Raw genomic sequence first — 24,704 nt, 5'->3', positions numbered from 1 at the left:
AGGAGACATTTCTAATCAATACATGTGTGTACATATGTATATATGCATATATGGACATGTATATGTGCATACATATATGTAAGTGCATGTACATTTATATATTGATCTTTCCATATTAAAAACCATGATTTACACCAATACCTCCAATTCTGATCCACCACAAATTTCACTCTAGTTTTGTTTTGTTTTGTTTTGTTTTGTTTTTAAGAGAGAGAGCATGCACATGAGCAGAGGAGGAGAGGGAGAGAGAGAGAGAATCTGAAGCAGGCTCTACACTCAACATAGAGCCCAACATGGGGCTTGATCCCATGACCCTGGGGTCATGACCTAAGCCAAAATCAAGAGTCAGATGCCCAAAAGACTGAGCCACCCAGGCGCCTCTCTTCCTTTCTATACTTTTAATCCATTTTCAAATAGTGAGAAAACTGGCCCTTACTATCCTTAACATTTTATCAGTATTCCTGAGTATAATCAATCTCTCATTACCTCCACAATCCTCTCCCCCATTCAGGTACCCTTCTCATCTAACTTGCTTACCAATACTGTATTCCAGGCACTCTACCCTCAGTGTGAAATCCCTCTCATGCCATTCTTTTTTTAAATTATTTTATTTTATTTTATTATTTTATTTATTTATTTATTTATTTATTTTAATGTTTTTTTATTTATTTTTGAAAGACAGAGAGAGAGAGAGAGAGAGAATAGACCGGCGCAGGTCATGATCTCATGGTCTGTGGGTTTGAGCCCTGCGTCGGGCTCTGTGCTGATAGCTCAAAAACTGGAGCCTGCTTCAGATACTGTGTCTCCCTCTCTCTCTGCCCTTCCCCTGCTCACACTCTGTCTCTCTGTCTCTCAAAAATAAATAAACATTAAAAAAATAGACCATCTTCCAGTGAAGATGTACAAATGGCCAACAAGTATATGAAAAGATGCACAACATCATTAGCCATTAGGAAAATACAAATCAAAACCATGAGATACCACCTAACACCTACTAGTATGGTGTAATATTTTAAAAGACAGAAAATAGAAAGATCAGGCTAAGATGTGGACACATTGGAACTTTAGTGAAAGTGATACAGCCACTTAGGAAAGCAGTCTGGCAGTTCCTCAAAAAGTTAAACAGTGTTACTATTTGACCCAGCAATCCCACCTTTAAATATATACCCAAGAGAAATGAAGAGATATTTCCACCTAAAAAGAGTACACAAAGCTAGAAACAACTCAAACATCCATCAATGAGTGAATGGGATAAACAAAATATGATATAGCTATACAATGGAATACTATTCAACTGTAAAAAAGAAATTAAGTACTAACACATGCAACAACATAGATGAACCTTTAAAACATTATGCTTTCTGGAAGATGCCAGTCACAAAAGATCACATACTCTATTATTTTATTTATATTAAATGTCCAGAATATGAAAATCTATAGAGACAAAAAATAATTAGTGTTTGCCTAAGGCTGGTGGGGATGGGGGAATTAAGGGAGAGGGATGATAGCTAAAGGATACAGAGTTTCTGGGGCACCTGGGTAGCTCAGTTGGTTAAGCGTGGGACTCTGGATTTTGGTTCATGTTATGATCTCATGGTTTGTGAGATCAAGCCCTGCATCAGGCTCTGCACTTACAGTACAGAGTCGGCTTGGGATTCTCTCTCTCTCCCTCTCTCTCTGTCCCTACCCGACTCATGCTCTCTCAAAATAAATAAATAAGCTTAAAAAAAAACAAAGTAAAATTTATGGTGATGATGGTTGCACAACTCTGTGAATTACAAAAAACTATTGAATTGTGCACTGTAAGGGGCGCCTGGGTGGCTCAGTCGGTTAAGCATCTGACTTCAGCTCAGATCATGATCTCACGGTTCGTGGGTTTGAGCCCCATGTCAGGCTCTGTGCTGACAGCTAGCTCAGAACCTGGAGACTGTCTTCAAATTCTGTATCTCCCTCTCTCTCTGACTTTCCCCTGCTTGTGCTGTCTCTCAAAAATAAAAAACTTTTAAAAAATGAATTGTGCATTGTAAATGAGTGAATTGTATGGTATGAACTATATCTGAAAAAGTCATTTTAAAAAAAGCTTTCTGTATGATGAGGAGGTGAGGAAGAGGCTTTTCCAATTTCCAAGTTATTCTTCCTACACAGTATTGTCTATAATATACCAGCCATCCTTGAATTCAAGTCAGGGCCCTCCCCAGGGGCTAATCATCAGGTCTGGAATGGTCTCTGGTTTCTGCAATGTTTTTGTATATGTTTTCTTGTCAAAAGGAACAATAGAGGCAAAGGAAAAGATATAATAAATATCTATTATTTTTCTCTACCACAAACTTCCTCTTCCTCTCCTTTTTAATTTCAGAGCCCCTGTGTTTCCTTGGGAAACCACCCCACCCCACTTTTAGTACTCACTGTTTGGGTGCACCTGACCCCACCCTGAATTCCAGGAATGATAACATGACATTGGCTTACACTGATAACATAAGTACCACCATTCTGGCTACAGTGATTGGCGCAAGGATGAAAGAAGGAATCAAGTTAACCCAAACAGCATATATATATATCAGAACCTTTGGGAGACTTTATAGCAAAGGAAGTTCTTTCAATCTTGGGACTGTGAAGACATAATCTGGAAACTCCAGAGAACAACAGATACGGCACACCTGACACATTGAACAGAACCAGGAGATGGAGCAAGACAACTTTATAGAACCTATTCTGAGCATCAATTCAGCCATGCTAGTAGTGACATCTAATCATGGATTTTAAATCTACAGGAGCTAATAATTCCTCCTCTTTTTGTTTTGTCATTTTATTTAATCCTGTTTGAACTGAGCTATCTATAAAGTGTGAATGAAAGAATACTCCCAGATAGAGACATGCACCAAAGATCAACTATAATAGGAAAGAGGATGTCCAAATGAAAAAACAGGGTATTGGTAGGTTGAACTCTATGTTTAGCACATAAAAGGTTTTATCTTTTTTTGACCATCCACTCATAGAATACCAAGGCTCATAGTCACTTAGTCAATGAAAGAGCCATGACTTAAACTCAGGTCTTCTGACTCCAAATTCTATATCCTTTATAGCACTCTGCCACAAAATTACCACACATAACTCCATAATATAAAGCAATGTGTGTATATATATATGTGCGTATATATATACACACATTTATACCCACCTCAGCTATCCTCCAAACTCCAAGACAGCAGTATAAGGGAGAGTCCGATAGGAATCTGTCAATGATAACCTTCCCAATATCTTCCATGTGACCCTTCCATCCCCAATGGTACTGTCTACGTTTAGCTCTCTTAACTCCCAACTTTTTTGATGAAAAAAAATCTACATTTCTTCTATGAATACATATTTTTATCTTTCATATTTATGCTCTTTAATAATCTTTAGTTTACCTTTGTACGTAATATTAGGAAGAGATCCAGTTGAATTGTTTCCATATGGCCACCTTGTTTCTTATTTTTCTATTTCTGTTAACATCCAATATTTATTATTGCATCTTTGTAATATGCCCTAATAACTGATAAAGCAAGACCTACATTTTATTTTACTTTTCCAAGATTGACTTAGCTATTTATGGATTTTTACTCTTCTCTGTGACTAAGTTTATCAAGTTCCTATACATTCTTAACTAAAATTTTGATGGAGTCTGCACTGAATTTATAGATTAATTTGGGAAAGTTAATATCTTTATAATAAGTTATCCCAGAAGTGCCTGAGTGGCTTAGTCAGTTAAGTGTCTACTCTTGGTTTTGGCTCAGGTCATGATATCACGGTTTGTGAATTTGAGCCCTACATCAGACTCGCTGCTGTCAGCTCACAGCCCGCTTCAGATCCTCTGTGCCCATCTCTCTCTGCACTTCCCCCACTCACGCTCTCTCAAAAAATGAAAAAAAACTAATGATGATGAGTTATCCCACCCAAATGCATGGAATATCTTCTCACTTCTTCAGATCATCCTCTGGTCCTACATCCTTTATTACAGTTTGATATTTTTCTCCATAAGTATATTGCTGCCAAATTAAGTGGTATCTTTTCTTAAATTGTATTTTCCAATTTGTTTTTGATGTGGAGAAATGAAACTAATTTGTGTATGTTGTGTTTATATCAGAAACATTGTTCAACTCTTAATCTGATGAGTTCATGATTTGATTCTGTTGGTTGTTCTCTATAGATGATTATATTATCTGGAAAAATATTACAGTTTTATCTCTTCTCTTACATCCCATCGGATTTTTTTCCCTTTCCTCATACCATTGATCAAGATAGCAATATCATCAGTAATATTAGACACTGGTTTTTTTCCTGATCTCAAAGGAATATAATTAAGATTTCTCCATTTATTTTCATGTCACTGCTAAGTAAGTATATACTACACATTAATTGTACTTTAAAACTTTGGTAGAAATTGGAATGCCTGCCTGGCTCATTCAGGAGAGCATGCAGCTCTTGATTTCAGGGTCATGAGTTCAAGCCCCATGTCGGTATGGAGATTATTTAAAAAAAAACTTGAGTAGAAATTACCTGTTTAACCATGCAGACCTTGAGATTCTGTTATTTTTTAAAATCCTTATTGATCTTTTTCAGTTCCCTAGTTCTTCTTGCATTATTTTTTCAGTTTTGTGTTTCTTGGGTTTTATTTCTTTTAGTTTAAATTTATTTTATTTTAAGTTTATTTATTCATTGGAGGAGTGGGAGAGAACCAGTGGGAGAGGTCAGAGAGAGAAGGAAACAGAGGAGCTGAAGCGGGCTCTGCACTGACAGCAGAGAGCCCAATGCAGGGCTGGAACTCATGAAACATGAGATCATGACCTGAGCCGAAGTTGGACGCTTAACTGACTAAACCCTTCATTTAGGTTTTAAAATGTATTTACTTATAGGAGTACTTGGATGGCTCAGTTGGTTAAGCATCTGGCTCTTGAATTTGGCTCAGGTCATAATCTCATGGATCATGGGTCCAAAACTTGGGTCAGACTCTGTGCTAGCAGTGCAGAGCCTGCTTGGGATTCTCTCTCTCTCTCCCTCTTTCTGTGTCCCTCCCCCACTAACTCACACACATACACACACACTCTCTCTCAAAAATAAATAAAAACTTAAAAAATGTATTTATAATACTTATTCATAATATTCTTTTATTAAGTTTTAATTTCTGTTGAGACTATGGTTAATTCCCCCCTTTTTATATTGTTATTTAGGGGCACCTGGGTGGCTCAGTCAGTTAAGCCTCCAACTTCGGCTCAGGTCAGATCTCATGTTTGTGGGTTTGAGCCCCATATCAGGCTCTGTACTGACAGCTAGCTCAGAGCTGGAACCTGTTTCTGGTTCTGTGTCTCCTTCTCTCTCTGCCCCTCCCCCTCTCATGCTCTGTCTCTCTCTGTATCAAAAATAAATAAAACATTTAAAAAATTATATTGTTATTTACTTGTTTCTCTCTCTCTCTCTCTCAGTCTTGCCAGGGATTTGCATCTTATCTAATATTTCATTACTATTTTCTATCTTTTAAAAAATATTATTGCTTTTACTTATTTCTAATTTATTTTTATTATTTGCTTTCTTCTTGTTCTTTGGATATTACTGTTTTTCAAATACCATAATTAAATGCTTGGCTGCTTTGTTTTCAAACTATCCTGTTTCTTAATACATATATGTAAATTATAACTTATTTCTCTAACAACTGCTTTAGCTGTGATCTAAAAGTGCTTACATATAGTATTTTCATCATCATTTAAAAAAATTTTTTTTAACGTTTATTTATTTTTGAGAGAGAGAGAAGGAGAGAAACACAAGCATGGGAGGGGCAGTGAGGGAGAGATGGAGACACAGAATCCCAAGCAGACTCCAGGCCTTGAGCTGTCAGCACAGACCCTGACACAGGGCTCGAACTCATGAACCACAAGATCATGACCTGAACCGAAGTCAGATGCTTAACCAACTGAGCCATCCAGGTGCCCCTCATTGTCATTTATTTCTAAGTACTAAATTACTCTGCACTTTCCTTTTTAACATAAAGGTTATTTATAAGTACATAACTTAATTTTCAAATATGTGAAACTGTATCTATCCTTTTATAATTAAATCTTAACTTCATTGCAATATGCTTAGACAAAACTCCAACACAGAAATCACCCTAATGGGCAGTGGGAAAGGGAAATCCTCTCAATAAGATGGTCCACTGTACTGAACTGAATAGTGTCCCGCCCCTAAATACATGTCCACACTGAACGTGTGCATGTGACCTTTTTTTGGAAATAGCATCATTGCAGATGTAATCAAGTTAAGATGAAGTCATATTGGACTAAGGTAGACCCTAAATCAGTAACTGGTGTCCTTATAAGAAGAGTAAATCTGGACATGAATACACAGGGAAAATGCCATGTGATCACAGAGGCAGAGATTGGGGTGACACATTTAAGTCAGGGAACATCAAGGAGTCACAGCAGCCATCAGAAGCTAGGACGAGGTGAGAAGTAACCCTCCCCTAAAGCCTCAGAGAGAGCATGGCCCTGCTAACACTTAGAGTTCAGGCTTTCAGCCTCCAGAACTATGAGACAATAAACTTTTGTTGTTCTAAGCCACCTCGTTTGCAGCTTAGAAATGAGGAAACTAATATATCTACCTTGTCTGATGTGGGAAGACAGATTGTGTACCTACACTTATTCATGTGCTGTTGCTAACAATTTGATTGGACGATTAGAGAAGTACACAGATTGAAAGATTGGTGACAAAAAAGTATGGAGAAGAGGAATGATGGTGGTCTTCTTGGAAAGGACACAGACTGCAAATATATTTTTGTCTGTGTGAATGATCACCAAAAGAGATTTCCTAGAGAGGAGGCTCTTAATACTCAAGTGGACAAAATGGCATGCTCTGGGGGTATCAGACAACCTCTTTCTCCAGACACCTGTGCTTATTTAATGGGCCCATGAACAAAAAGACTATGGCAGGGATGGAAGCTAGGCATGGACCCCGCTACACGGACTTCTCATTACCAAGGCTGACCTGGCTAATTCTATTCCTGAGTGTCTTATCTGCCAACAGCAGAGACCAGCACTGGCCCCATGATAAGGCACCATTGCCCAGCCACCTGGTAATAGGTCGATTACATTAGAATCCTTCCATTGTTGAGAGGGCAGGAAATCTTCCTCACTATAATAGACACATATTCCCAGTATAGATGTCTTCTCTACCCATAATTCTGCCAGGACCTCTATCAATAGACTCGCAGAATGTCTTATTCACCATTATGGTATTCTGCACAGCGCTGTGACTGATCAAGAAACTCATTTCATACCAATAGAAATGCAGCAGTGAACTTAAGCCTGTAGAACTAAGTGGTCTTACCGCATACTGCATCATCTGTAAGTGGGCTACTTTAACTTAACAGTGGAATTGCTTACTGAAAACCCAGGTATGATGTGAGACAACATCTTCAGATACAGGGTTCTGTCTTAAAAACTGCAAGATATACTTTGAATCAGAGGTCAATATAGTGCTGTCTCCTCCACAGCCAGAATACATGGATTCAGGAATCGAGGGATGTAGGCGGGAGAGGCTCCCCTCACTATTTTATCACCCAACCTACTCACAAAATTTTTGCTTCCCAGCTTTGAGATTTGCTGCTTTTAAAGGTCTTTGTTCCAAAGAGAGGAATGCTTCCAGCAGGGGATGGAACAATTCATGCTCTCATTGGAAGGTTAGGCTGCCACCTGGCTCTCTTGGGCTTCTTATGTCACAAAACCAATAGGTAGTAGAAGGAGTCTCTACTGCTGGACTGATCCCAGTTACCAAGAGGGAACTTAAGTTGTTGCTAATCCATGAACACAAGTAGGACTATATCCAGAACCTGGTGCATTTCCTGGGGGCATCTCTTAGTACTTCCATGCCCCGTAGTAAGTGTTGATAAAAACCCACATTCAAAAAGGAGCAGAATATTGAAGACTGAGATGTTTTAAGAAAGAAGGTTTAGGTCACTCCACTAAGAAACTGACCAGCTGAGCTTCTGTCTGAGAGCAAAGGAAATACGGAATAAGCAGTGAAAGAAGGGGATTGTAAATATCAACTATGGCTTTGTGACCAGTTACAAAAACAAGAACGCTAGCAGTTTTGCATATTTTCTCATTTGTTGTGTACATGCGTTTATTTGTAAATATTAAACATTTTCTTTCTTCCACTATTTTTTTAAAGTTCAAAGAACTTTACAATGAACATCCATATATCCACACTTTGATCCTTCAACATTCTACCATAACTTTTAATTTATTTTTTATTTTTATTTATTTTGAGAGAGAGAGAGAGAGAGACAGAGGAGCAGGGGAGGAGGGACAGAGAGAGAGTGAAACGGAATCCCAAGCAGGGTCTGCACTGTCAACACAGAGCCTGATGTGGAGCTCAGACTCACAGAGAGATCATGACCTGAGCTGAAGTCAAGAGTCAGATGCTTAACCAATTGAGCCACCCAGGTGCCCGTCTTCTTCGATTATTATTTCATATACAAGTTTTTGGAGATTTACTTTGCAAGTCAGTCTTTAATCTTTAGGTAAAAGAATAGTAAAATTGTGACTGAACTTGAGAAGTAGTTAATGTAATCAGTGTTATAGTATAATTTTTTAAAAGATTTTTTTATTTTTAAGTAATCTCTACATTCAACATGGGGCTTAACTCACAATCCCAAGATCAAGAGTTTTATGCTCCACCAACTAAACCAGCCAGGGTTTCCTAAAGTATAATCTTTTTAATTTTAATTTAAAAAATTATGGTAAAATATGAATAACAAAATTTGCCATTTTTAAGTGTATGATTCAGTGGTATTGACTATATCACCACTATCTTTCTCCAGAACTTTTTCATCTTCTCAAACTGACACTCTGCACCCACTAAATCATAACTCCCCATGTTCTTCTCCCACCCGGCCTTGGCAACCACCATTCTACATTCTACCTCTATGAGTTTGACTATCCTAGTAAGATAAAATTTTTTTGAAAGTTAGTATCATAACTTTCATACAAATATAAAATGAAAATGGATCAGAGGTTTTATTTACCTCATTAATTAATGAGGAAGCCTGAAGATGTTGCAACTAGATCAAAGGAGAATTCAAATAACCACACATATATAGGCAACAAGGAATGCTAGAATAAATTTGCAAAAAAAAAAGGTCTAATCATCAGGAAATAATCCATTTCATTCCACTGACACAATTACTTTGCATTTCTATGGGCTAAGTCATTTTCATTATTATTAGTTGTCTACAGCCCACCAAATAGTAAAGTACCCAAAAAAACAGTGAGGAAAAATATTTAGGAAGTATGATCAAGGGAGTATATTCAATAACTGTACACATAGAACATTGATGAATAATGACAACAGTGAGTACGGGGAAAAACTGGGAGACGACTATTCAATTTATTGCTTGTCAGTTCCAAAGTCCCCTAGGGCTGGACCTTGTGAACAACTCTTGTTTTGCTAGCAGGTATAATGTTAGACCTTACAGCAGAGGGCACTGGAGGGACACTGCAAGACCTACATATTTAGCTCCTTCTGCCCACACAGCATTGTGCCCTTTCTGATGACTTGCATTTCCCCTAACTCCCTCTTTCCCTCTGTTATCATCCTAGGTTCTACCTCTGGCAGGATGTCTTCCCTGAGTCCATCAGCGTTTGTTAGATGCCCCACCTATGCTCTGAGAGCATCCTAGGCATACCTTTCTTAGCACCAGGTAGACTGTCTGACAATGAATCTATCTCTTTGTTTTCTACTGCCTTTTCTACTGCTGCATAACAAGTTACCACAAACCTCACAGTCTAAAACAACACACATTTATTACCTCACAGTTTCTGTAAGTCTGAAGGCCAGCATGCTTTACCTGGGCCCTCTGTACAGGATCTTACCAGACTGAAATCAAGGTGTTGGCTAGCTGTATCCTCAGCTGCAGGCTTGAAGAAGAGAAGATTTGTTTCCAAGTTCCCTCGGCAGAATTCATTTCCTTGCAGTTGTATGACTAGGGTTCCTATTTTATTGCCAGCTGGTGGCCAAAGACCATTCTCTGTTCCTAGAGACACTTTTGGGTCCTTGTTAGAGGGTCCTCTCTGCAATGTGGTAATTTACTCCTTCAAGACCAACAGGAGAAAAAAACTATCCATAGAACTCCCCTATGACCCAGCAATAGCACTGCTGGGGATCTACCCAAAGAATACAGAAGTGCTGATGCATAGGGGCACATGTACCCCAATGTTCATAGCAGCACTGTCAACAATAGCCAAATAATGGAAGGAGCCTAAATGTCCATCACCTGATGAATGGATCAAGAGGATGTGGTCTATATATACAATGGAGTATTACGTGGCAATGAGAGAAGAAGGAAATCTGGCCATTTGTAGCAAAGTGGATGGACCTAGAGGGAGTCATGCTAAGTGAAATAAGTTAGGCAGAGAAGGACAGATACCATATGTTGTCACTCATAGCTCTAACAGGAGAAACTTAAGGGGAGACCATGGGAATGGGAAAGTGGGGGGAAGAGTTGGGAAGAGAGAGTGAGGAAAATTCTGAGAGACTTTTGAATGCTGAGAACAAACTGAGGGCTAAAGAGGGAGGGGGAAGTGGAAGGGGGTGATGGTCATGGAGAGGGGCACTTGTGGGGAAGAACACTGGGTGTTATATGGAAACCAATGTGGTAATAAACCATATATATATAAAAGACTAACAGGAGAGCTTCTGCTGTAGCTTCAAATATCTCTGCTTTCCTCTTCCTTGGGCTCCTAGATCCTCTTTTTCAAAAGAACTCACCTGATTAGGTTGGGTTCACCTACACTCAAGGAGAGAAAAGTAAATAACGAATACACACCAGGACAGGGAATCTTGGGGGCCATCCTAGAATTCTGCCTTCTGTACTGTACTTTTGGATGTGAACTGTCACAAGACAAGGCTAGTCTCTTATTTGTCATTATATCTCAGAACTGAAGTTAGTACCTGACACTTAGTAGCTATTCAATGAAAGAATGAAGAAATACAACAAAAAAGGGGAAGAGAACTTGTAGGGGAAGGAGATCTTTAAAGGGAAAGTAAATATGACTTGGTAACTAATGGACATTTGACCCTGAATCATGGGTCTATAATGGCACCATTAACAAAAGTTGAAAACTTAGGAAGCGTTGGGCTGGGTGGGTTGTGGAAGAATGGGGGGACAGAATGAAATACTCTGTGTTTCATATTTCATATTCTGAGTTGGTTTTGCATGTGCCACAACCATGTGGAAATTTCCTGTGAACAAATAAGGGTTATAGTCTAGAACTTAGAAGAGAGATATGGGTTGAAGTGAATCATAGTATTGAATACTGAGTACTTGAAGTAGTACCATAGTCTTTAGGGTACTCTTACCACCAATCCTGCTCCCATGGGAGCACTATAATTTGGCTCTTGTGTTCTGGCTCTGACTTTTTTTTTTAATGTTTATTTATCTTGAGAGAGTGCGTGAGTGAGGGAGTGGTAGAAAGAGAGGGAGAGAGAGCATCCAAAGCAGGCTCCGTGCTGTCAGTGAGCAGCCCAATATGGGGCTCAGTCCCATGAAATGTGAGATCATGACCTGAGTGGCAATCAAGAGTCAACACTTAACCGACTGAGCCACCCAGGTGCCTTTGGCTCTGACTCTTATTTCTTTCCCTTTTCCACTTCCCAACTATTTGATTTTCCCATAATTATCCAGATTTTCTTATCCTCTTCCTATTTAACCCTCCAAGTATCACTGTCAGAATAAAAACTCATTGCCAACTCTCTTGGGCCTGCTGATGTGGATTTAACTGTAATAGACATTTTGTGTGTGAAATGTCTGATAAATTGTAGAAGTTCAGTTAAATCCCTGCATCAATTTTTTATAGAAAAATGTGGATGTTGTGCTCATATTCTTTTGCTCCAGATTCATTCAAATTACTATTGTAAATATGAAATCGGTTTAACAATATTATCACATGACTAAAAAATATCATAATCCCCACTGGAATTGGGAAGTAGTATGTAGTAGCAATGAGTAAAAAAAAGCACAATATCAAACTCATATTGTACTTGTTAGAAAAAGTGATGTCAGGTCATTTAGAACCATATTTTCTGCTAAATATTCATGATAAAACAAAGACAGTTATTTTAATTATAGTAATATTGCACCTAGTTCTTTTTACAGCAAAAGATGGTAGGTTTTCATTTGCATATCTGCCCCCCAGGTTGAGATGGAAAGCGAAGAATTTCTGCCTACAATCTCTGCTGAGCTCTCAGCAAACGTTTTTACGTGGCCTTGGGGATTATGACCGCGGCCTTACCTTCTCCTACTCATTTTCATAAGGCAGCCACAGAAGTCCTTCTGAAATGCAGCCTGATTAAATCTACCCACCGCACTTAGTATGAGAGGAAATCTCTCTAGGTTGGCAGGCAGGGTACTTTACCAGCAGTTTCCTATTGACCTTTCCTGTCTTATATCTTATCTCTGCCCCTTATAATCTTTGCCCCAAGGGCCTATTACCCCTCTTTATGTTCTTTTTTGGCAGCTGGCTCTTCCTCCACTTTCTTTTACCTGGTTTAGGCTAATCCTTCCACCCCCTCCTCACGTCACCTCATCTGTGTACCTCCCAACTCTGGGTTGCTTGTTTTCTTTTACAAGTGTCTGGTTAGGATTTATTTAGACTTTGAGGAAGGTATTCCTTTGAAATAGACATACAGTGATTTTGGAGTAACTTAAACTGCTGGTCTTGCCGACTGCAGAGTTCAGGAGTACTGCAGGCTGGCCAAGCAAACAGCTGTGTTGTGATGCTGGCACGTTCCCTAACTATGTTCCTGACCCTTTGTACGATTCAGGTGCTCTGAGAATACAGCCTAGGAGTTTCTGTGAGTCCCAGAGGGTTCACTTGTTTGTCTTTAAATTTTAAGTAAAATCATGGCTGAAAATTGTCAATAGCATCCCAGGAGTCCTTACATGAGGAGGCAGTTTTAAAAGTACCTTTTAAAAAGGGAAAAAATTTTTTTAGTTCTGTTGAAAAAAAAAAAGTTGATGTCAGAGACATGCTTTACCTTAGCAGAAACAATTGGAAAGATATGTGACTAGGTTGTTGTCAAGATTAAGAAAGTGCTAAGATTTCATCAAGTGAACTAAAAATGTAATTTAAAAATTCCTGGGGTGCCTGGGTGGCTCAGTGGGTTGAGCATCCGACTCTTGGTTTGAGCTTAAGGTCATGATCTCACAGTTCGTGAGTTTGAGCCCCAAGTCAGGCTCAGTGTTGACACTGCAGAACCTACTTGGGATTCTGTTTCCTTCTTTCTGTCTTTTCCCCCATCTCAAAAATAAATAAATAAACTTACAAATTCCTATAAAGAAGAAGATAGAAGAAAACATAGTTAATAAAGCTCAATATCTGCATCTCTATTACACACTTTTGTTGATGTCATAACTTTTAGAAATCTAGATATAGTATAATCACTATTTAAACTAGTCTGTTTATTAACCATGTGACCTTTAGATGAGGAGGAAAGGCAATTTTTTTAAGTTGATGTATTTTTAGTAATCTCTATACCCAATGTAGGGCTCGAACTCACCACCCTGAGATTAAGAGTTGCATGCTCTTGGGGCACCTGGGTGGCCCCAGGCTTAGTTGGTTAAGCTTCTGATTCAGGGCTTGATCTTATAGTTCACAAATTTGAGCCCTGCATCCTGCTTTGGGCTGATGGTGTGGAGCCTACTCGGCATTCTCTCTCTCTACCTCTTTCTCTGTCCCTCTCCAGTGCATGCCTGAACTCTTTCTCTCACTCTCTTTCTCAAAATAAATAAATAAACTTAAAAAAAAAAAAAAGAGTTCCATGCTTTTCTGATTGAACCAGCCAGGTTCCCCAGAAAGGAAACTTTTTGAAAATAAAACAAAATTTAAAAACCCAAACAACTCAATGGAATAACTCTCCCGCTTTTTATCATGAAAAAATTAATTTTGACTCACGTGTTTTTAAATAACCTGCCATCTTTCCAAAAACTAAACAATAGAAGTCTGCATTGGAATTTTTTACATACATGTTTGTTTCTGCTAGGCACTGGAACCTTTTTTGGTGATATTGCCTATCACCTAGCAGATTGCCTTAAGAATATTCATATAAATGGAATGAACTACTCTCTGAAACAAAACTATATCATCTTCAACAAAAAAAATTTTTGCAAAATTACAACCCTCAGTTCCAAAACCAGGAAAATAAAATGATCAAACCATTGGTCAATATTATTTACTAAATTGACCACAGATTGAACATATTAGAAAGTGTAGTATAGAGGGGCCTGGGTGGCTCAGTCGGTTGAGCCTCCGGCTTCAGCTCAGGTCATGATCTCACGGTTGGTGGGTTCCGCAGAGGGTTCTGTGCTGACATCTAGCTCGGAGCCTGGAGCCTGCTTTGGATTCTTTGTGTCTCCCCCTCTCTCTGACCCTCCCCTGCTCATGCTGTCTCTCAAAAATAAATAAAAAACATTAAAAAAATTTTAAAAAAGGAAGTGTAGTATAGTATGATAAAAAGCAATATGACAAAGGAAAAAGTTTTAGATAGGAATGTTAAGACATTTATGTTATAAAATATTACGTGCATGTGTATTACAATGAAGTGTATTAGTTTGGTAACAAAAAGGTTAAAATATTTGTTATGATTAGAATAGATACCAATCTCTATTAGAATTTTTAAGAAGTATACAAACACCCATCTGTCAGAGGTGACTCCTGTCTCACTCTGTTCAGAGATGACCTCCAAAGCTTTCATCTACAGGCACACCAAATCTCATCAGGGACTCCTTAATTATTTTAGCTGTTAAGGTAAACCAAATCAGTATCATCATGGGAGCATAGGAAGTAGGAAGAAGAGTCACATTTTGGAAAACAATCCATGGGAAAAGATTTAATTTTGAAATGCAAATATCTATTGATTAGGTTTTCAGTCAACACTATTCATGTACACAATGAAAGAGTAAAATAAAAAGGGGCAAAGCAATAGTGACAAAAAAGGAAAAGGAAGAAATGAGAGAAAGAAGAAGAAAAGTAGAAGGAAAAGAAGAAAGAATACGCAGGGCACTGAGGGGGTTATTTTATTACATTGTATTAGTTCACATTATATTACATTTGAATAAGGTAATTTTCTTCATCCAAATAATTTCACCCACTTCAAACCATTAAGATATTGGAAAAACCCATCTGGGCTATTCGATATAATCTTTCTTTAAAATTTTTTTCCAATGTTTGTTTATTTTTGAGAGACAGAGACAGAGCATGAGTGGGGGAGGGGCAGACAGAGAGGGAGACAGAATCCCAAACAGGCTTCTTGCTCTGAGCTGTCAGCACAGACTCAGCTCAAGCTGAGCGGGGCTCAAACTCACAAACCGTGGGATCATGACCTGAGCTGAAGTCGTAGGCTTAATCGTCCTAGCCGCTCAGGCGCCCCTACATGTAATCTTTCTGCATCTCTTTTGCTAGGGAAGTGAGATGGCGAAATGAGGACAACTCAATGATTCGTTGGTATGCTCATAGAACGAATCAGGTGGCGTCTTAAATAGACATTAGCTTTGGTTCTGTTTGCCAAAGCCCTTACCCCTGTGAGGATTTTTTTGGGGTTGGGCTGTTGAAATGCAAGAACCCAGAGGTTGAATTCAGGAAATCTGCTTCCTATACCACAGTATAGTTTGTGACACTGGGCACAACACTTAATTTTCGGCTCTTCCTTTTCATTGTTTGGGAAATGACAATAGTGATGTACCTGTTTTATAAGGTTGTTGTGAAAATGAGTCGGGCCTGTGAGTGAAAAGCCCTTTATAACGTGTAAAACACTCCCCAGATGTGAGTTATCTTCTTTAAAGGACACAGAATCTGTTTAAATTGTACAGAAGATTGCAAAAAGGCTCCTTGACACTTTTAGTCAGAACTTGACCCTGAGCTGAATCTCTCTGCAAAACCAAAGGGTTCTTGTGCCCCACGTCAGCTTGGGGCAGGGTCACCCGCGCTGCCGGTGCGGTCACTGCAGTATTCCATCCTCAGCGGCTGCTTCCACCCGATCCTCCCACGGGTTTCTCGGGGAGGGCGGCGATGTTCTTAGCCATTTGGGAGGTGCCAGCTAGAGGGCGTGGGTCGGATGGAGCCGCGTAGCGCGGCTGCAGGGCGAGGGCAGGGCGTGGCCTCCCGAGGAGGGCGTGGCCTTGCCTCCCCGGCGATCCGCGCTGCTGGCGCGCAGAGCTAGAGAGCCAGCGAGCGGAGTAGCGCGCGGCCCCTGCGCACTGGGCTGCCGCCTGCGCGCGTCGCGGGCGCAGCTGCATTTTCGCCTCCACTGCTCGGGAGCCCAGTCCCGTGCGAGCCACCTCTGAATCCCGGGAGGTCGCGCTCCCCTACGCTCTCAGCACCCGCACCTCTTCCCCACCGCAACAGGTCAGGGGAGGGCGGAGGCGGCGAGGGCGTACGACTTGCGACTGGAGGAGCAAGGGTCCGGAAGGTAAGCGCAGCCTTTTGCGCCCCCGAGCTGGGGGTCAGCCGGGCCCGGAACGCCGCAGCCGCTGACTTCTGGGAAGCCCAGGCTCTCCCCGCCTCGCTGCCTGCTTCCCAGCACGCTGACTCAAGGAGCTGGCGTTCCCACTTTTCCGGTGGGAACCTTGGGGGGGACGGGCGAAGGAGACGCGGGGCTCGCACCACCCTTATTTGCAAATCCGGGGCAGGTAGCGTCTAGCAAAACGGGGTGGAGCGGTGCGAAACACTGGAAGAGACCCATTCTCCTTCCCCACTCCCCCAGATCAGGCATCTGCGCCCCGCGTCTTGCGGAAGGGTGTTCAGTTTTGGAACCTGGTCTCGGGGTTGCGTAATAAAGTGTCCCAGAAGTTTCTCGGAGGGTAAAAGCGGGGTTTTTCTCTCTTCCATCCAGAGTCCTGGAGTCCCTCCCCTACTCATTGTCACCCCTCCCCCTTGCGTCTAGTTGAGAGAATTTAGTGGTTCCAGCCCGATCTAATTGTGCTTGAGAGGGAGGCGTGTGCCGGTGGTCCGCAGCCTCTCGGGGGGGGGGCGGGGGGAGTTGGAGGCACCTCCGGAGACTTGCCCCTGGGAGGAGGGAGGTTACGTTTGCCGAACGTGAGACTGCTTAATTTCTCTTGCTAATTTTTTACGCCGGTGTCTGATCCTCTGTGACTTCTGCCAGCGAGCCCTCAGGCGTCGCGTGCGCCAGGGTCGTCGAATTAAAAGGGAGAGTTGTGTGAATCGTACTTCACTTTGGTGTAAAGGTAGTTAGGTTAATGAATCTGCCAGGGACCTTCGAGGGTCTTGATACTTTTTTACTAGGTTAGTTTTCCAGGAGTTTCGGTACACACTTACACCCCATTATTGTTATGCAAATTGTCTCTGGAAGACCTTTGGCTTTGGAGGTGGAGGTGTGTCCGTTTCTTCCGGGAGCCAAGCTTTGTAACCGGGGTGGGGTACAAGGTGTGCGGGGAGCGCTTGCAGACAGTGTTTTGCTGTGTTTTTTTCAGTGTGAGATGTGGGTAATTTTAACCCTGTTGGTGCACGTTGAGGGTGGGGGCCGGGAAGATGACGTACCGTCGAGGAACCCGACAGATTTAAACTTTCAAGGCGAAACCGTAATTAAGGCGAAGACCCAGGGGTGCCTGAGACAGTTGCAAAGTGAGAAAAGCTCAGAAATTGAGACACAAAACATCAGGCGACGGAACGGCCTGAGAAGAGTGGGGATTTTGCTCGTGCAAGATTATTTCAGAGCGAGGTCATGCAGAATTAGTAGAAGGTAGGCAGAGGTGGGATACTTCTGGAGCTACGTACGTCAGACTCCGGGTGTAGATAGGGAAAGAAAAGACCTTTGGACTGGGAGTCTAGGTATGCTGGAGGCTTGAGAATACCTAAGCATGGCCCTGTTTCAATGTTTACTTCCTCTGTCTAATGTATTTCCTTAGCTTGCCTTTCATCTTTAGTGGAAAGGATTCCTTGAGTGGATATTCTGGAAATAAATTCACAGGAGAGTTGAAAATTCTGGATGGTTCCCCGTTTTAATTTAAAGGTGCCGTCTCTTGCCAGTGTCAGAAAATATTGTATTTGATGATAAATATGAAGAAAAGTAATGGAAAGTACTAAAGAATAATGACCCAAGAGAAGGGAGGGAGACTAAGGAGAGAAAGCAAGAGAGTAACTCCTGGTACTTTTGTAAAACTAGAAAAATGAATTTTGATTTAGCTACTTTAGGAGAGGGGGAACCTTGGAAAAAACTTGGGATGATTCTGTCACTTAAGACAGAGAGGTTTTAAAGAGTAGGACACGGGCTTTGAAAAAACTGAGTTTAGATATTGAGGACTTTCCTTCTCCTTTCTTTTTCTAAATATAACTTACAGGGATGATGAGGCCGGGGTACAGATATATTAGTACAAACTCTTAGCTTTCTGCCTGCAGAAAGAAAATGAACTGTTACATATCAAAGTTAACATATTTTATTCATTCACTATAGCAATTGAATTACTGTAGTGGCTTTGGCATTGTGATTTAACTCTACAACTTTGTAAAAAACACAATTTTGAAGAATCATGGCGTGTTAAATTAGAATACAAAAATCATCCAGAGACAGAATTTATAGTCAGAAAAGCCCAGTGATTTTAAACATTGCTTTCTCCTGCAAAATGTGGGGTATGTGTGCATTTTTTTTGCCACCAGAAGTCACTGTTTCACTGTGGGGTTATAAGACCTACATCTTAAGACTACATCCAAGCTGACTGTATCTCCTATTTCCTATCTGGTTTGACTGAATTTTGCAAGCAGTGGGTTGAGCTAAAAGTTACTGTTTACCAAGAATCTCAATTGGATTTTGGATTAAATTTGGAAGAGTACTATTCAATTAAGAGACACAGATGAATTGCATGTTTGTTAGGAACTTCTACAAATCACTGTAGCCATGTGAGTGTTTAGTTGAAGTTATATTGCCTTGAGCTGAAAAGATGGGTAAAAAAAGTTTCGCAAAGGTAGGCTTGTTTTCAATATATTTTTTCCTTTTTTTCAAGAAGCAGTTGAATTTCATCCTGAACGGTAATTTGTACTTTCATCAAACAAATTTGCATAATTTATGAAGTTAATCGGTTGTTAAAAGTACAAGTCTTGAGATGGACTTATGCTTTCACTTTTAAAAAGGCAGAGCTAATTTATATATAAATATTTGGATCATCATAAGACACACACACACACACACACACACACACACACACACACACACGGAACAATCCCCCCAGGTGTTTCTGAAGGTATAGCAGCATAATTAGGATAGTGTCCTTCCTCTTAAAGCCTTACACTGAAAGCTGACCTTCAACTTGAATTTATTAGCTAATTTAGATATGTCTGTGGAAGCTAAAAGCTTGAAGTTCCCCTATTTAAAACTCCAGATAATTAATTTCTCAGGAGCTTGAGAAAGTATGTTGGAGAGAGTACAAGTTAAGGAACTGCCTGAACATAAATAATCAAGTTTTGTATGCAAATTATATTTTCCTTATCAAGTTACAAATTCTGTTCCCAAATGATATTTAATTGGCAGTAGTTTTCTAGCTCTCTTTTTTATACACAATAGATTATTTATATATGCTGAATTGATTCTCAGATTTTATTAAAATATATTTCATAAACCCTATAAGCCATTTATTAAAATTCTGCCACAGTGCTGAAGTAAATGTGAAATATGTAGTTCTTTGTAGGTGCACATCCTTTGTTCCTGACTGTTTACATATGGACAACAGATTATTGTAGACTTGAACCTGAGAGCTTCTAAGACCATCAGGGTTGCTAATAAGAGTTTCTCTCTTCTGCCTTAGTACAGAACTCCTTCAGTAGTGTTCTCCAGGGGAAGAAAATCAGCTGATTTTCTTAAATTAGCTGGCCCATTTTAAACATGACTAAGGATTTCTTGTTAGAGTGACTTTTTTCTATTAAAAGGCTGAAATTATTGTGACAAGTGGAGCCCAGAGGAGTCAATTACATCATTAATATAACACCTCATATTCGTTCCTAATATCTCATAAGTATCGAACATCTGTGTGCCGTGCAGTACACTAAGCTTTGGAGAAAATGTGATAACGCCATGATCAAGAAAGAGAAAGTGCTTATGCAGGTGGACTTTACATTCATGTAGCATAAAAGCTATTTACCAGAAGCTTTCATTTAAGCCTAACTGCAACTCTAAAGTTGGAGTTCATTTTCCATTTTAAAATCAGGAAATTGAGTTGAAGTTAAGTGACTTGACTGTGACTCAAAGCCCGGTGCCCTTTCCACTATGGTACACTGAGTTGGCTTTGTTGATATGTGGTTTCCTGTTTTTCAAGAATTACAGCTTGACTCTAAAATATAAATAGTGTTTCTCCTTGGCTAAGTAATTCTTTCTGATCATTATGGGAAAAGAAATGCAGGTATTGTCATTTAGCATTCTGGACGTATATTTGTGACTCCAAAGGAAACTGTGATGCAGGCCTATTAAAAAGACGTGATGTTTACTTGCACCATATAAAGATCCTTACCTTCTTAAGAATTATATGCAAGGATTTATAAACCATCTCTCTTAGTGCTTGAAATCTATTAGAGTTATGAAAGGTCAGTCACATCAGTGTATAAATCAGTATACCCATACCATTTCCTTTGATCTTAGAGATTCAGTGAATATATGCAGAATAGCAGTGGTTTTGCAAACTTCTAATGTCAGAGCCTTCTGGAAGGCTTGTTAAAACTCACATCTCCCATCCCCTACCGCCTCCCAAGTTTTTGATTCAGTAGGTCTGGGGTGATGCCCAAGAGTTTGCATTTGTGTCTTGTTCACAGGTGATACTGATGATGCTAGTTCTGGAACGACACTTCGAGAACTACACCTGCACAGCAGAGCGTTTAAAAGCCACACAGCTTGGGCTTGAATCTTGCACGTGCCACCTGTGAGTGGTCAGACCTTAAACACAGTACTTAATTTTTTATCAAAAACTGAAGGCTCTGAGATTCTACCCTACTTTCAAGCTAACGAGCTAACCTGCCACAGTTTCATGGGCTCTTGGGAATGACTTTATTACTCACAATAATAACCGTAGTGAGAGTATCAACATTTTCTTATTCTGGTTCCCTAAGCCCCAGTTTCCAAAGAGAGATGCGGAGAGAGTCAGATGACACATGGAAACAAAATGGGTTGCATTACAGGTGAGGAATCCCGAGCTTGGGGAATTCTAGTCTTTTATAAGGGGCAGTAAGCATGCCTGCCCTTTGCTCCAGAGGAGGGGGGACGTTATCTCATTTATACTGCACAGTAAACATGCTGCCTTGTGCTATAGAAGGAGACTCTATCTCTATTTTCCAAGGCTGTTTTCTATACAAACATCCTTAAAGATCGGAACAAAGACAGCAGGTGCCTCCGCGTGTATGATATGCAGAAATGCCATAGACCTTTGGAGAATTGGCTTCTAACACTTTTCCATTCCCTTATAAGATGGGGTTAATAAGACTGTTACTTCTAATAAGATCTCCCTTATTAGATAGTTGAGTTGATTAAAGGTACTAAAATTTGGCAAGTACTTGGACAGAGCATAATCCGTGCTACATAAATATTGCCTATTATTTCTGCCTGAAGAAAAAGTGTTTTTAATGGTAGGGATTGCCTTATAAGATGAAACAATTGCTTTACTGAGTATCCCTAACTTTGAGCTTGTTCCAAGAAACTTCTTTAATGGGTCTAAATTCTTACATGGAATAATGTGTTGTTTTACCAGTCCATGGGGAATGAGGCAGAAACATTTATTACCAATATTCATGTGTTCTCTCATGTTTCTCTGCTTCATTATGATTATATAGAATCCTGTAATGGATTCTGGGGGTGCCTCTCTGGCTAAGTCCCAGGAGCATGTGACTCTTAAAGAGCATGCAACCAATGATTTTGGGGATGTGAGTTCGAGCCCTGTATTGGGTGTAGAGATTACTAAATAAATAAGTTTAGTTAAAAAAAATCATGTGACTAATTTTGTCCAGTGAATTGTCTGTAGGAGTAACATATGTTTCTGGGCCCAAGCATTTTTAAGTGGCCCTTGTGAGACCCTCCAACTCTTTTTTACTATGGCAAACCCTGAAGCCACATTTTGAAATAGTGGAGATTACAACAGCTTGGGTTTCTCAATGTGGAGAAAAGCTCTCTGCCCTCTTTCCTACCCCAGCACACCAGTATGCAATGGACGTTGAGGTTAATTTGCCACTACAGGATAACCCAGACTATATATATATATATATATACATACACACACACACACATACCTGTCTACTTTGTCTTGAAATAGAGGCTCTGGGTATGTATATGTGGAGCTAGATTTGGAGCTTGCGTTCTTCTGAGAGTATATGAGGAATTAACATTTATTAATTATCATTATTATTTTGCATAAATTGATTTCAGATGATAAGCACTATGAAAAATGAGTATGACCAGTACTATTATTTTTCTACCTAATACCCTTCCCATTTGTTGTTGTTGCTGTTAAAAGAACCTGAACTGTGTGGGGGATGACATCGTCCCTAGCTTAGGTGACCGTGCTCGTTCTTAGCCAGTGCTAACCATTTGTACCCCAGTTTACCGCCCTCCCCATGCAGCTTTGGGAGGTGATGTGACCTACTCTGGTTTTTTGATAGGCAAGACCTTGGGGAGAGATGTTTTCCTTTCTTGAAAAAAGGAGGAAGATATGGCTGGCATTAGCCGTATCCTTTTCTCATCTTCTTCCTGCCTTAAATGTAGGTAAGATGTCTGGTTATGGCAGCAGCCTTTTCAGACCATGAGGTGACAAGCATAAAGACAATACACTAAATATGGCAGACCAGAAAGAGCCAGAGTTCTTGATGGCCTCACTGAATAGCTAAAAACTACCTACTTCTGGACTTGCTATGGAAGTAGAAGCTTCCATTAACTGAGCAGCTGTGCCTTGCAGCTAGGCACGTTCCTAGAGTGTAATGGGATTGAGAGTGCTTGGCCGGAGGATGGGGTTGGAGGCATAACAGTACTACGGTAGCTGCTGTAATCAGGGAAGGTCTCATCTGAGAACGTATCATTGAGCGGAGAGACCTGAATGGTGACAGGGAGCCGACAAGATGTGGCATATATGTTTGAGTTTGGGGTAGCACCAGCGCCCTCTTGAACAGAATTTGAAGTGAAGAGGTAGTTGGGGAAATCGTGTTTTATGATGGGTTTCTAAGCTATGGGCTCCACAAAGCATGGGAGATCTAAAAGAACTGGGAGTGATCATATCAGTTTGGGACCTTGGGAGATTATGATCTGCTTGGGGTAGAGTTCTGGAGAATGCCGACGAAAACAGTGTATGATCCATGACTCACCTCTGACACATTGCCGGTTACCAGGAGACTGTTACTCCTGGAGGTCTGTGTGGGGACAGGAAGGGAAGTAGACTTGATGGGGACTTCTGACCAGACCAGTCCACACACCCTCTGGAAACTGGACAGAGTGATTTTCTCCTTTGGGAACTGGGTCACGGTCATGGGGCTTTGAGAACTGCTTCGGTCAGTTTGTTGTTGGAAAGCAATATATGGGTTCTCCCAAACAGGTGCTTTGGCAGAAAAATAGCCAGAATAACAACTACTACCACTTTACTGAGTGCTTAACATGAACCAGGCATTGTGCTAAAAATATCACAAACTTTTAATTTAACCCTGTGACAATCCTGTGAAGCCCCCATATTACTGATGAGAAAGCTGAGACCTTAGGGAAAAAAGAAGTAATTTTTTTTGAGATTATATAGGTAGTAGGTTGCAGAGCAGGCCTTTTAACCAGCTTGCCTTAAAAGGCTCCTGAGAGTAGGTTCCCTAGAATGTGCTAGGTTTTGAAAGCCCTTAAAAAATGAAAGAAAAAAATTTCTTTTTACCTGAATTGTTTTACCCCCTATTTGGGGAAGAAAAGCAATCTGATATACATGACATTTTTATTTTTTAATAAATTTGTTGCAAGAGGCTGAAAGGTCTATAGAAGACCTAAATTTCATTTCTAAACGAAACCTATTTGTTTCACTTCTATAAAATGTAACACAGATGTTGCTGACTTAAGTAACTAGAGTGGCTCTGTATCCCCTCCTCCCCACCCTCGGGCCCCACCAGAGCTGCTGTCAGGCATTTTAGCGGGATTCTGTGATTTGGTCTTCTCAGTAACTCTGTTACTTGTGCTCTTCTCCATTTTCCAGCTGGGAACACTGAGGCTGGGAGGGTTTAATTTCTGAAACTGAACCTGTTCTCTTTCTGCTGCACAGCCAAGTTGGTGTCCTCTCTGTTTTTTTTTTTTTTTTAATAGGAGGATTTTAAACTGCTCCCCCTTTATTACCCCATTTTGTCTTTATAATCTAGGGAAATAATATTTAAAAATGTATGAAAACTTTAGGAAGACCTTCTGATTTCAATATTTATAGGCCAGTCCATTTTCTTCTGAGCCCCTGTATTTAGAAGGAAAACTGTTTACACAGATAATAAAAGATTCATAGCATACAGAATTAAAGTGTTCCTTTCCAGAGAAGTCACCACTTACAGTGTGGTATATGTGCACGCACGTGCGTCTGTGTGTATCTGATACATAAACATTAAAGCATTTGCTTTTTAAACAAATTGGCTCACATTGTCCATATTGTTCAGCATCTTGTTTAGGTAAACATTCTTTTTGATGTTTTATATCTC

General features: G+C 40.2%; 1 protein-coding gene across 2 annotated transcripts in view; it reads left to right on the top strand.

Annotated features, from left to right (window-relative positions):
- The first annotated feature begins 16,244 nt into the window (after nt 1–16,244).
- Nucleotides 16,245–24,704, top strand: part of AFF1 (AF4/FMR2 family member 1) — a 211,735-nt gene continuing 203,275 nt past the window's right edge. For both annotated transcript variants that reach the window (XM_029943456.1, XM_029943437.1), the window contains exon 1: nt 16,245–16,491. The gene's annotated coding sequence lies outside the window, so the exon portion shown is untranslated. The remainder of the gene's footprint in view (nt 16,492–24,704) is intronic.

This window comes from Suricata suricatta, chromosome 1, assembly GCF_006229205.1.
Source record: "Suricata suricatta isolate VVHF042 chromosome 1, meerkat_22Aug2017_6uvM2_HiC, whole genome shotgun sequence".
In the NCBI taxonomy this organism is placed as follows: Eukaryota; Metazoa; Chordata; class Mammalia; order Carnivora; family Herpestidae; genus Suricata; species Suricata suricatta.
Note: the sequence above shows the minus strand (reverse complement) of the source record. Positions and strands in the feature narration are given on the sequence as shown.